The sequence below is a fragment of the Vigna radiata genome, chromosome 6 (assembly GCF_000741045.1).
Source record: "Vigna radiata var. radiata cultivar VC1973A chromosome 6, Vradiata_ver6, whole genome shotgun sequence".
Classification (NCBI taxonomy): domain Eukaryota; kingdom Viridiplantae; phylum Streptophyta; class Magnoliopsida; order Fabales; family Fabaceae; genus Vigna; species Vigna radiata.
In genome coordinates this window covers 32,513,561-32,523,443 of record NC_028356.1, presented here as the reverse complement: position 1 = coordinate 32,523,443, position 9,883 = coordinate 32,513,561, and positions in this window count along the sequence as shown.

Here is a 9,883-nt window from a genome sequence, read left to right as displayed (position 1 = left end):
AGTTTAAAATTAGTATAGTTACTAGTTCAGTTCAGTTTATATTGTAGTTTAGTTAAAATTAATGTAGTTTACAATTTAGTTAATAGTTCAATTAGTGTAATTTATAATTCAGTTAATAGTTTAGTTCAGTTAGTTCAATTTACAGTTCAATTAATAGTTCAGTTAGTGCAATTTACCGTTCAGTTCATACTGTATTACAGTACAATTCAGTACGACTCAGTTTGATAAAACAAAAAATAGTTCAGTTCAGTTTGTCTGAATTGTTTTACAGTTCAGTTTTTAGCAGTGCAGTACAATTCAGTTCGATTTGCCCACCCCTAAAGACTACAACCACAGTTACTTTATTTTTTTTTCTTTTACAAAACATTTCCAGCGGTTTAAAACCGAAACCGCCCCCAAACATTCAAATTTTTTTATTTTTTAAATAATTTTTCTGTGCCTTCATTCCTTCTACGTTTTTCCTCAATCCTAATGCCTCCCTGCTACCTACATTCCCCTAAACCACTATCTTCATTTCCCTGTTGCTTTCATTTTCTCCCAAATCACAATCTTCATTTCGTTGCACCACAAGCACCATCTCAATCTCGTCGTGTTCTGCCACCGCTATCGGAAGCTTAATTCCACTCTTCGCCGCTCTTCCTTCTCCGAGAAGCACCACACGAACTCCCCTAACTCTTCCTCTCTCCCCTCTTCCTTTAGTTCTCTTCCCTTGCGCCATCCTCCCTGTTTCGGTTATGGGATCTGAGACTGAACACTCCAAGTTTTTTCCGATCTTCTGAACTTCCAACGCACATGCTAAAAGTTTCCACTAAAATGTCGAATGGTGGTGACCTGCAAGGAAACACTCGGACGCTCAAATCAGCTAGGTCACAAAGAGATCAAAGTGAATATGATTAGACCAAAAGTGGTTTACCTGATTGTTAACTTTGTATTTATAGGCCTTAGGCCCAATAATTGGCATTAACTGTCCTGTAACTATTGTATCTTCCATTTCCCTTTATGTAAATATTGTATCTTGTGTTTCCCTTTATGGAACATTCGCTCATTAAAGCCATTAATTACCTTTTGACGGTGCCTTCCTTCGTTGCTCCGCTGTACAGTCGGGCTTCTTCGGCTCTGACCGATCGGTCTCCTGTTGCCCCTTGGCCCTCAACAGTCCTGACCGACTGGTCACGCCCTATACTACACTCCCCTTGCAGATCTTTGAGTTCCGCTACCGCATCATGCACAAACTCCTTCAAACAGACCTCCGCTTTGGCGTCATCTACACAGATCTCGTCTCCAGAACCGCCACCATCGACGAAGTCATAAAGCATGAGAGCCTCGTGGATGACCGCTTTTTCCTCATTTGTAATGGCCGGGAATGATTCCGAGTGAACAGTGTGGTGCGCACGAAACCCTACCTGGTCCCGCAGGTGACGTGGCTGGAGGACCGGCCATCTCTCTCCACCGATCTCGATCTGGACAGGCTAGTCACCGAGGTGGAGACCTACATGAAGGACATTATCCGGTTATCCAACTATTATTTTCAATCATGCTTTCTTGGCTATTTGTTCTTGTATTCTGACTACTTGTTTATGTGCTCATGGATATCACTTATTTATGTATATGGTTTGTCTTCTTTTCATAAGCATTCACACATTGTAAAAAAATCATTCACATTTTTTAAATTCTTTATTACGTGGTGTAACAGTTGAGACAATATGTAAGAATTTTTGCGACAACAAAGAAAGTATTGAAAAACAATGTTTTCGTCAATTTCATGGATACCAAAAGGAGTATCAAAACCAGTTCTCCACATAACACAAGTTGTGAAGGACCTCCACATGGAACGTTATGATGATGAGGATGAAACCAGTGATCTGTACTATCCAGACAAAAACATGGATCCATATCTCAAAGATCAAAATGTTAGTTCAAAACTTCTATTAATTTGTTGTCCGCTTGTTCCCTTTGTTTTCCAATGACATTGTTTGTTTGTCAGGATTATGACATGACCATTTATCCAACTGATTCTATCATTGTTTATGCACGGGTAAAGGTAGAAGGTTGTGATTGTTTTGGTGTTGTTGAGGTAACCAAATTGTTTATTGTGATAAAAGTATTTTCTAATTTTCTTCTATATCCGATTAGACATTACTAGACTTATGATTAATTTTCTTATGCTCTTTCAGGTTTGTTAATTACTAGGCTACATTACAAAAATAATGTATAATAACAAGGGTTAAATATTCGGTTGTTTTGTTAATTTGGCCATTTCGCATAAAGCATATTTGATTTTGCTTTAACTAAATAGGTTATGAAGTTATAAGCACAATGTTGTTTCTTTTCTCAGGTTTGGTGTCTGATAGAGTCTATTCCTCCATTGTGCAACAGAAGGTACTCGTTTCTTTCATATTCTCTTGACATATTTTATAATATTTTCCTTCAAGATAAATAATTTGCATAAACTATGTTTCTACTGGGTTATTGTTGTTATTCGGAAGTGGAGTTTATTCATGTGCTTTGGTTGTTGTGGTCTGTTTCCAATTTGCTCTTCTCCATGTAGAATACACACCACTATCACCATATTTGTAACGATTGTTTTAGTAAGCTTAAAAAATGAACTTGTCTCAGTTGGATCAAAGTTATGACAACTTCTCCTAATTAAAATCTTCAAAAAGTTTAACAAGATTGAAATACAAGTTGACTAGAAAGGCTTGTAAAGAGATGAATATTTTATTATAAATGAAGTTTTATTTAAGATAACAAAGAAAAAGAAGGAAAAATGGTAATGAGAACGATGATGACTTACATGTTAGATTCTGCACCCAATAACAAAGAATGTTTAATATTAATATCTCAATTGGTACCAATATTTGTAACAATTGTTCAATATTTTTCTTTCGGTGTTTTTTTACTCAATATAGCTCCAATGTTTATTAGACAAAATTGATGTAATTCTTTCCATTAAATACATGCATTCCTAGCTCCATTATTATTCCAAGTTGGCAAAAGGTTTTAGGATTTTGAGGTTGTTACCACACTCTGCATCATGTCAAACTAAAACTGCAATTTCTAAACTTAAGTCCACTCACTTCCATTGGAGTCTATACTAAAGCAGATGAAGTGATATGTTAGTTAGTAGGATTAAGTCTTATTATACCTTGAAAAGAGGTTACACTGAGTGATAGAAGCGTTCTCCACCTTTGAGAATGGAGAAGCTCCTCGATGTAGCAGAATTGGAAGAATAGTTGATGGAATCTGACGCACAGAACGTGTTTGGATCAAGGTGTAGATAGAATTCTAGCTCAGAAGGCTTTCCAAAGGGGAAAGAAGCTAGAGGAGGCAAAGCTAAAGTAATGCTAAGTTTGAACTTGAGAGAATGACTGGACAATTCAATAACATTTCATTACTAAACTCAAGTTAATGTGTACAAGTGATGAAACTCTCTTTTATAGGAGAAGAAGAGCTATCAATCTTGTGATGCAAGCTAGCCAAAGTGTTTATTTAGAACGTGCTGAAATCTTGAGGGAAGCTTGCACTCAAAGCTGGACAAGTTTCACATGGGAGGTGTTTTCCACGTGTTGCAATGCAGGAAGGCTGACGTGATAGTGATGAGCGCTGCCTTATCCAAGTTGCCATTGGTCTCCTTTGCTTCCCTTTTTGCTTGGTCACTTCCTTGCTTCTTATTAATGACCTACAAACAAAGTAAAATGTATTTAAGTAAAGAGAATCATGCTAAGACTTAGATAAGGAAATAGTTTTGGGAATCTTTTATTCTACTTCCCTTTCTTTAGTCTTAGTTGTAGTTGATGCTTTTTTGGATGGGAAGTCCCTACAGGGGTTGCCATCATTCCCTCCCTCTTTAAAAACGATTTGTCCTCAAATCGGGAAGAAAGAAAGAAGCACAACTTGGTTGTTACTGTCCACCTAGGTCAAAGATATATCTGCAAAAGATAGTAAAATTGAGCATGATGAAGATGTAAGTAATGATAAGAAGACAAAAGAAAAATCTTGTATTTTTGAAAAAGATTTTCTGAAAATTAGTTTTGTAAAAATGAAGAATTCCATATTTCTAAGTTATTTGTTTTTGATCTTGAGTTAATTGTTTACACAAGGGTAACATTAACTCAAGTTTTGAATTGCCATATGTTGAAAATGATTGCAGAGAATATGGGATTGCAATTGTTGTAAGAGAAAAATGAATAATGGAAGAGCGCAAAATAATTGGAAAAGAAGTAAAGAATGAGAACCCTTCCCTTTTAGGTTCCATGGTTATGGTAAGAGTAGGGGTTGTCATCAGTAGCAAGAGCTCCTTCTCCTTATTTTCCTCTTCTATCTTCTTTTCTTCTTCTCTTTTCTTTTCCTCTTCTCTTCTCTCTCTTTTTTCTTTCTCTCTTCTTCTTCTCTCTTAACTTTTAACTCTAGTGTCTCAACCTTTAACTCCTTAAGTCTAATTTCAAATTCTAGTTCTCTAAGAAGGAAACCATTGTCATTTAAGCTTTCAAGAAATGTTTTTCCATCTTCAATGTAAGCTCTTCGGAATTGTAGGTTTCTCTTAATGGTTGAAGGCACAAAGTCTCTTCTCATGCAAGATTTTAGTTCATTCCAATCATGGATGAGGGATGTTCTACCTATCCTAACAAGATATTGTCTTTCATCCCACCACTTTCTTGCATGTATTTCAAATCTATATGTGTAGAGACTAAGGACATAAGGTGCACTATTGCTAGAATGGAAATAAGATTCAGGTTTACTTTTTCTAGCAATGAAGGGTGCATGTCATCAATGTCCCTTTCCCAAGCTAGGTATGTCAATGCACCAATATCCTCTCCAAAGAATGGAATATTTTCCCTAGCTTGTTTATATAAGTCATCCTCAATCCTCTCAAATTCATAAAATGAACAAGTTCTTCTTCTAGCTTCATCAAGATTTCTTTTAATTTCTTTTAATTTCTTTGAAAGTAATTGGTTGATGAAGATTAGAAGATTTCGAGGATCTATATGAAGAAGAAGACCTACAGGAATCATAACAAGACATCAAAACTTTTTAGATTTTTGTAAAAGATTTCTATAAAGATTCTAAAGGTGAGGAAACCGAATAACTCCTAGGAAGGAGAGGCGAGTCACAATGGACAAGCTTAGAAACCTTGTCCTTCCTTAACCAGAGTGTCTCTTGACGTTTCTTTCCAAAGTTTCTAGATAGAAGTCTTTCAAAACCTTTTTAAATGTGATAACGGTTGAAAAACCGTTATTTTCATGCTTCATTTGAGATCAAAATACACCCACTGAGGCTTAGAATGAGCTTAAAATCAAGCAAAACGCAATAAATGAGTCAGTTGAGAGTCAAAAACTGTTTTTAGCGATATTATGCTTATTTTGCATTGTTTTGCAACAATTTTGATGAAAGTGAAGAATGGAGTTGAAGATGAAGGTCTTAGAGTCAAGACAGAGGAAGAAAACTGAAGAAAAGAAGAGTCTAGGAACCGCCCAATGGCAAAATTCACCACTGGACGGCCAAATGCGAGGAGTTGGCACCCTGGCGTGGACGCCGGACGGATTTATGATTAGAGGCAAACCGCCGAGCGGTGGCGCAATTAGAGGCAAACCGTCGGGCGGCATAAGTGTGACGTCAGGCGATTGTCTGCTGGGCTTGGGCCTGTTTTCTGTGATGTTCCTCAGCTATAACTAGCCCTATTGGGATTTCATTCTCATTCTTTTGACAGAAGAGGGCGACCAGACCTAATTTTCACTCTCTAGAAAAGATATCTTGGATGCTTAGGCTTCTTTTCATCCTATCTAGGGTTTGCTCTTCCATTCTTCCATTATTTTCATCTAGGTTCACCATGACAATGGTGAACTAAACCCTTTTGTTGTTGGGGGAAACAATGTAATATTTTGAAACTCTCTTTTATTGAAACTCTTGTTTATTTATATGCTTGTCATATGCTTTGATTATCAATTGTTGGGTTCTCATATGTGCTTAAAGCTTTTATCGTTTAACTCATTCAATAACTGTTGTTTGTCTCTATTGATACGGGAACGTACAATACTGTCATGAACTGGTGAGAAATTCCTTGATTAATGTAATATCACTGATAACTCTCAGATTTTGCACTTTTATTTGTGCTTAGGAGTCTTTGTTAGTGAATTTTTGTTTTTAATTGTTTAGAATTAGCTTAGTTTTAGGTTTTTCTTTAATTTCTTTAGTTTTATAAAATTGTAGTTAAAATTAGATTTTTAGTGTATTTTTAGTACCTTTGTAAATAATTAGGAAATTAATCTTTTTCTTTAATAAAGTAATTTTTCTAGAATAGGTTACTTTCTTGTAATTTCATTTTACCTTTCTTTAAATTCAATTTTTGTAGATTGGGTCGGTGGAATGGGCTGACTCCAAACTTTAATGAAACGGTGCGTACCAGCAGCAACTGCAGGGGGTCTCCTATCCTTATTCTCATTTGCAAAAGAAGCTCGAGCTATCCATTCGGAGGAAAAAAAGAAACACCCTTGAGCTAGGGCTTTGGAGAAAATGCGAGACCAAGGAGGAAGCGTGTCCCTGACCGGAGCTGCCCAATGAAGGTGACCGAAGCTAACCGGCGGAAAAAAATGAAGAGCTGATCGGATGGCTGGAAGTGGAGCTCCCAGCTGATGACCGTTCGATTGGGAAGCTCAAAAACGTCGCATGCAAGTTTCCTTCTCTCTTTCCCCTTTTTCATTCTTTTCGTTTTCTTCAGACCCTATAAAAGGGTGCTCTGCCTTGTAAATAGTTTACACATAGACTTACTTTAGACCGAAACACTTTCCACTTTACAGTTTACGATCTTTAGTTTAGGGTTTTGGTTTCTTTGCTTTTGGAGCGAAACACTCACGGTGGTGACAGCCCGTGGTGGCTCCGATTGCACTTTTCATTCGGTAAATCATTGTAATTTTCTTTTCTTGTTAATAAAATTTGTTTCTTTTAGTGATGTGTTCAGTGTTTTGTGATTCTGTTATGTGTTCTATGTTTCTTGTGTTGTTATCATTAAAAATCGAATTGGACTCTGTGATCTTTGTATTTCATAATTCCTTTTGGAGTTAAATGACTCTATAATGAGCATTATTCGTCGAGATGTCTTCTCGAGCCAGAGAAGAGTCCATTGTAAAAAGATTCATCAGATTATGTTCAATTTCAGTGTTATATTTTTGTTTCTTGTGTTTTGTGCACTGATTGATTAATTGAGTGAGAATTTCCACTGTAAGTTCTGAAATATGAACAAAAAAGACCCTGTGATGGGCTTACCTTTCTCGGAATGTCTTTCTGAAGAGGAATTGAGACTCTTTCATTCAATCTATTGCACATTTGTCTCTGTTCTTTGCTTTAGATTCATATCTTTAGTTTGTTTCTTTATTTTTAGTTCTATTGAATTCATGTTAGAATATTTTTTTTAGTTCAGATTCTTTGATTTTTGTTTTCCTGTGAATATAGATTAGATACATTAGCTTGCATTTTATATTTTTATTCTTTCTTTAAACAGATTTTAGTCTAGCTTTTCTTTTCCTTTTTAGTTTCATTTTTCATTTATTTTCCCCACCTTGTTTGTTAATTAGTTAGTAGTTAGTTAATAGTAAATAATAGAATAATAAGCAAGATTAACTCTATACTTTAGACTTAACTGTACTGAGTCCTTGGATTGATCCTTGGTTGACCACTATACTTCATTAGTGGGGAAATCAAGTTTGTTGGCTTTGATGCGACTAAAACCGAGTTTAACAACCACCTAGGGATAGGGGGGTAGGACGATCAATTGTTTTTGCTTCTGTTCAGTAATGGGTTGCTAGTTGCTAGGGGAAGCTAGGGATAGCAAGCCAGTAATTAGTAATAGGCTCTTTTCACCGAGAGATCGGGTTAAGGGTAGGCTAAGAAAGTTTGCATAACAATTAGATAACAAAGCAATTTAAACAAGAGGAGTAGATAAGAGAGGGCGGATAAGATGAAATTGTAACCCCCAACAACTCCATTCAACTGAATCAACCCATTGCATGTTTATTTTGTGTTCTTGCATTCCACAAAATTATTTTTTCTTTACAAGTCTTACGATTTTAATTCACACTAACGATAAGGCCTTTCGAGTCTCTTGAGAAGAACGATATTGGGTTCTACCGATTATATTACTTGAAACGATCTGGTACACCTCTACCGACACCTCCGGTACCGTCAGGATTTGGGGCACACGGAACGACTTCGTTTTGAAGAAGGAGTTCAGGATCTGGGCACATCGACAAACTTCTAGGATATTCTTGAAGCTTCTCTCTGTATGTGTGATCTATTATGTTTGACTTTGTTTGATTTTGAGATCTCTTTTGTTGATGATGTTGTATATTGTGCGATGAAGGTGTGATGAAGCTTCTCTGTGTTATGTATTGCTTTGTGGCTTTTCTGATATGTTGTTGTTCTTACTATGCTATGAACCCCCAAAATGAAGCCTTGAGTTCTGACCCTCCACTCCTGAAACAGGCTTATTGGTTGGCTGACCGTGAACAAATGATGATGCCTAAGCCAAAGGAGGAGCAAGAAGTGAGGAAAGTGGTGATTGGGATGGAAAGCTCACGATGAACCAAATTCTAAGATGGCCGAAGAGTCCAGAGGTACTAAGACTTGTATGTCTTGTTTCATCTGTTGTTGAATTGCTCTATTTTGCGCTCAGTTCCTCTTTCAACTGTTTACTGGGAAACTGGAGCTGGTGGAAGATGCTTATTTATATTGTTTTCAGTTTCATCATTTGCCTAGTCGTCTTGTTCACACCTGCAAGGTCGAGTTTCACCTCTCTCCGGTTGGAAGCGTTGATGATGGTCTTTCTGTCCAACAACAACTCATCAACTGTATAAAGGAGCTTGAAATGGAGATTCAGATGCTTGTTCCCATGGTTTGTAGTCACGTGGACAAATACCTTAAAGTCGTGTTTGACTCCAAAGACAAAAACAAGGACCAGACTCAAATGTTGGAAGTAGTGGATACGAACATCAACAAGCAGTGTCAAGGAGATGAGGATGGCTGTTTACCTGAGAACATCAGGAAGATCATTGCATAGTGAACCAAAAAAAAAACACGTGTTAGGTAACCGAGGCATAATCCAACCCTTTTTTGACACCGTTCATAACCGAGACATAAAACTTATCTTTTTTTACCTCGTCTGCATATGCCACTAGTGCAAAAACGTTGTTTAACGTCACCCCTTAGACGTCAGTTTTGTGAAAATCCGACGTCTAATAGTGCACGGTGGCATTATCATAAATAAATTGGAAAACTAGACGTCAGTTTCGATGTCAGGCAACGTCTATGATATCATAGACGTCACACCTGCCGCAAACTGACGTCCAATTGCCTGAGGTATGTGATAAGACAGTCCATTAACGTCGGTGTTTCAGGGGACCGACGTCTACTAGGTTGCAATTAATGTTGCCCATCAAATTTCCAAGAGCTTAGACGTCGGCTAGCAAGGGCATCGACGTCTACGTCACTGACAGGAAATCAAACGTCAATCGGTTCAGCTTTAGACGTCGAATAGACGTCGGATCCCGTGAAAAAGAAACGTCGATTGGGATACAATTAATGCTATTCACCTAATGCCCCAGGCAATTAGACGTCACGTAGTCAAACACCAACGTCTAAGGCCTGTCTGGAAGGCAGTAAGACAAAATTTCTTCAATGTAGACGTTAGTTCTGAGGGGGCATCGACGTCTAACTTCCTGTATTTTCACCAAATTCGAGGGTTTTAGACGTCGGCTGTGAGGGGCACCGACGTGAACTACCTTGACAGGAAACCAAAACGTCAATCTTTTCAGCTTCCTAGACGTCAGATCCCACTACAAAAAAAAGCTTATTTAGAGGGGGTTTTTTTTTCAATTAGCGGGGGTTTTTACCC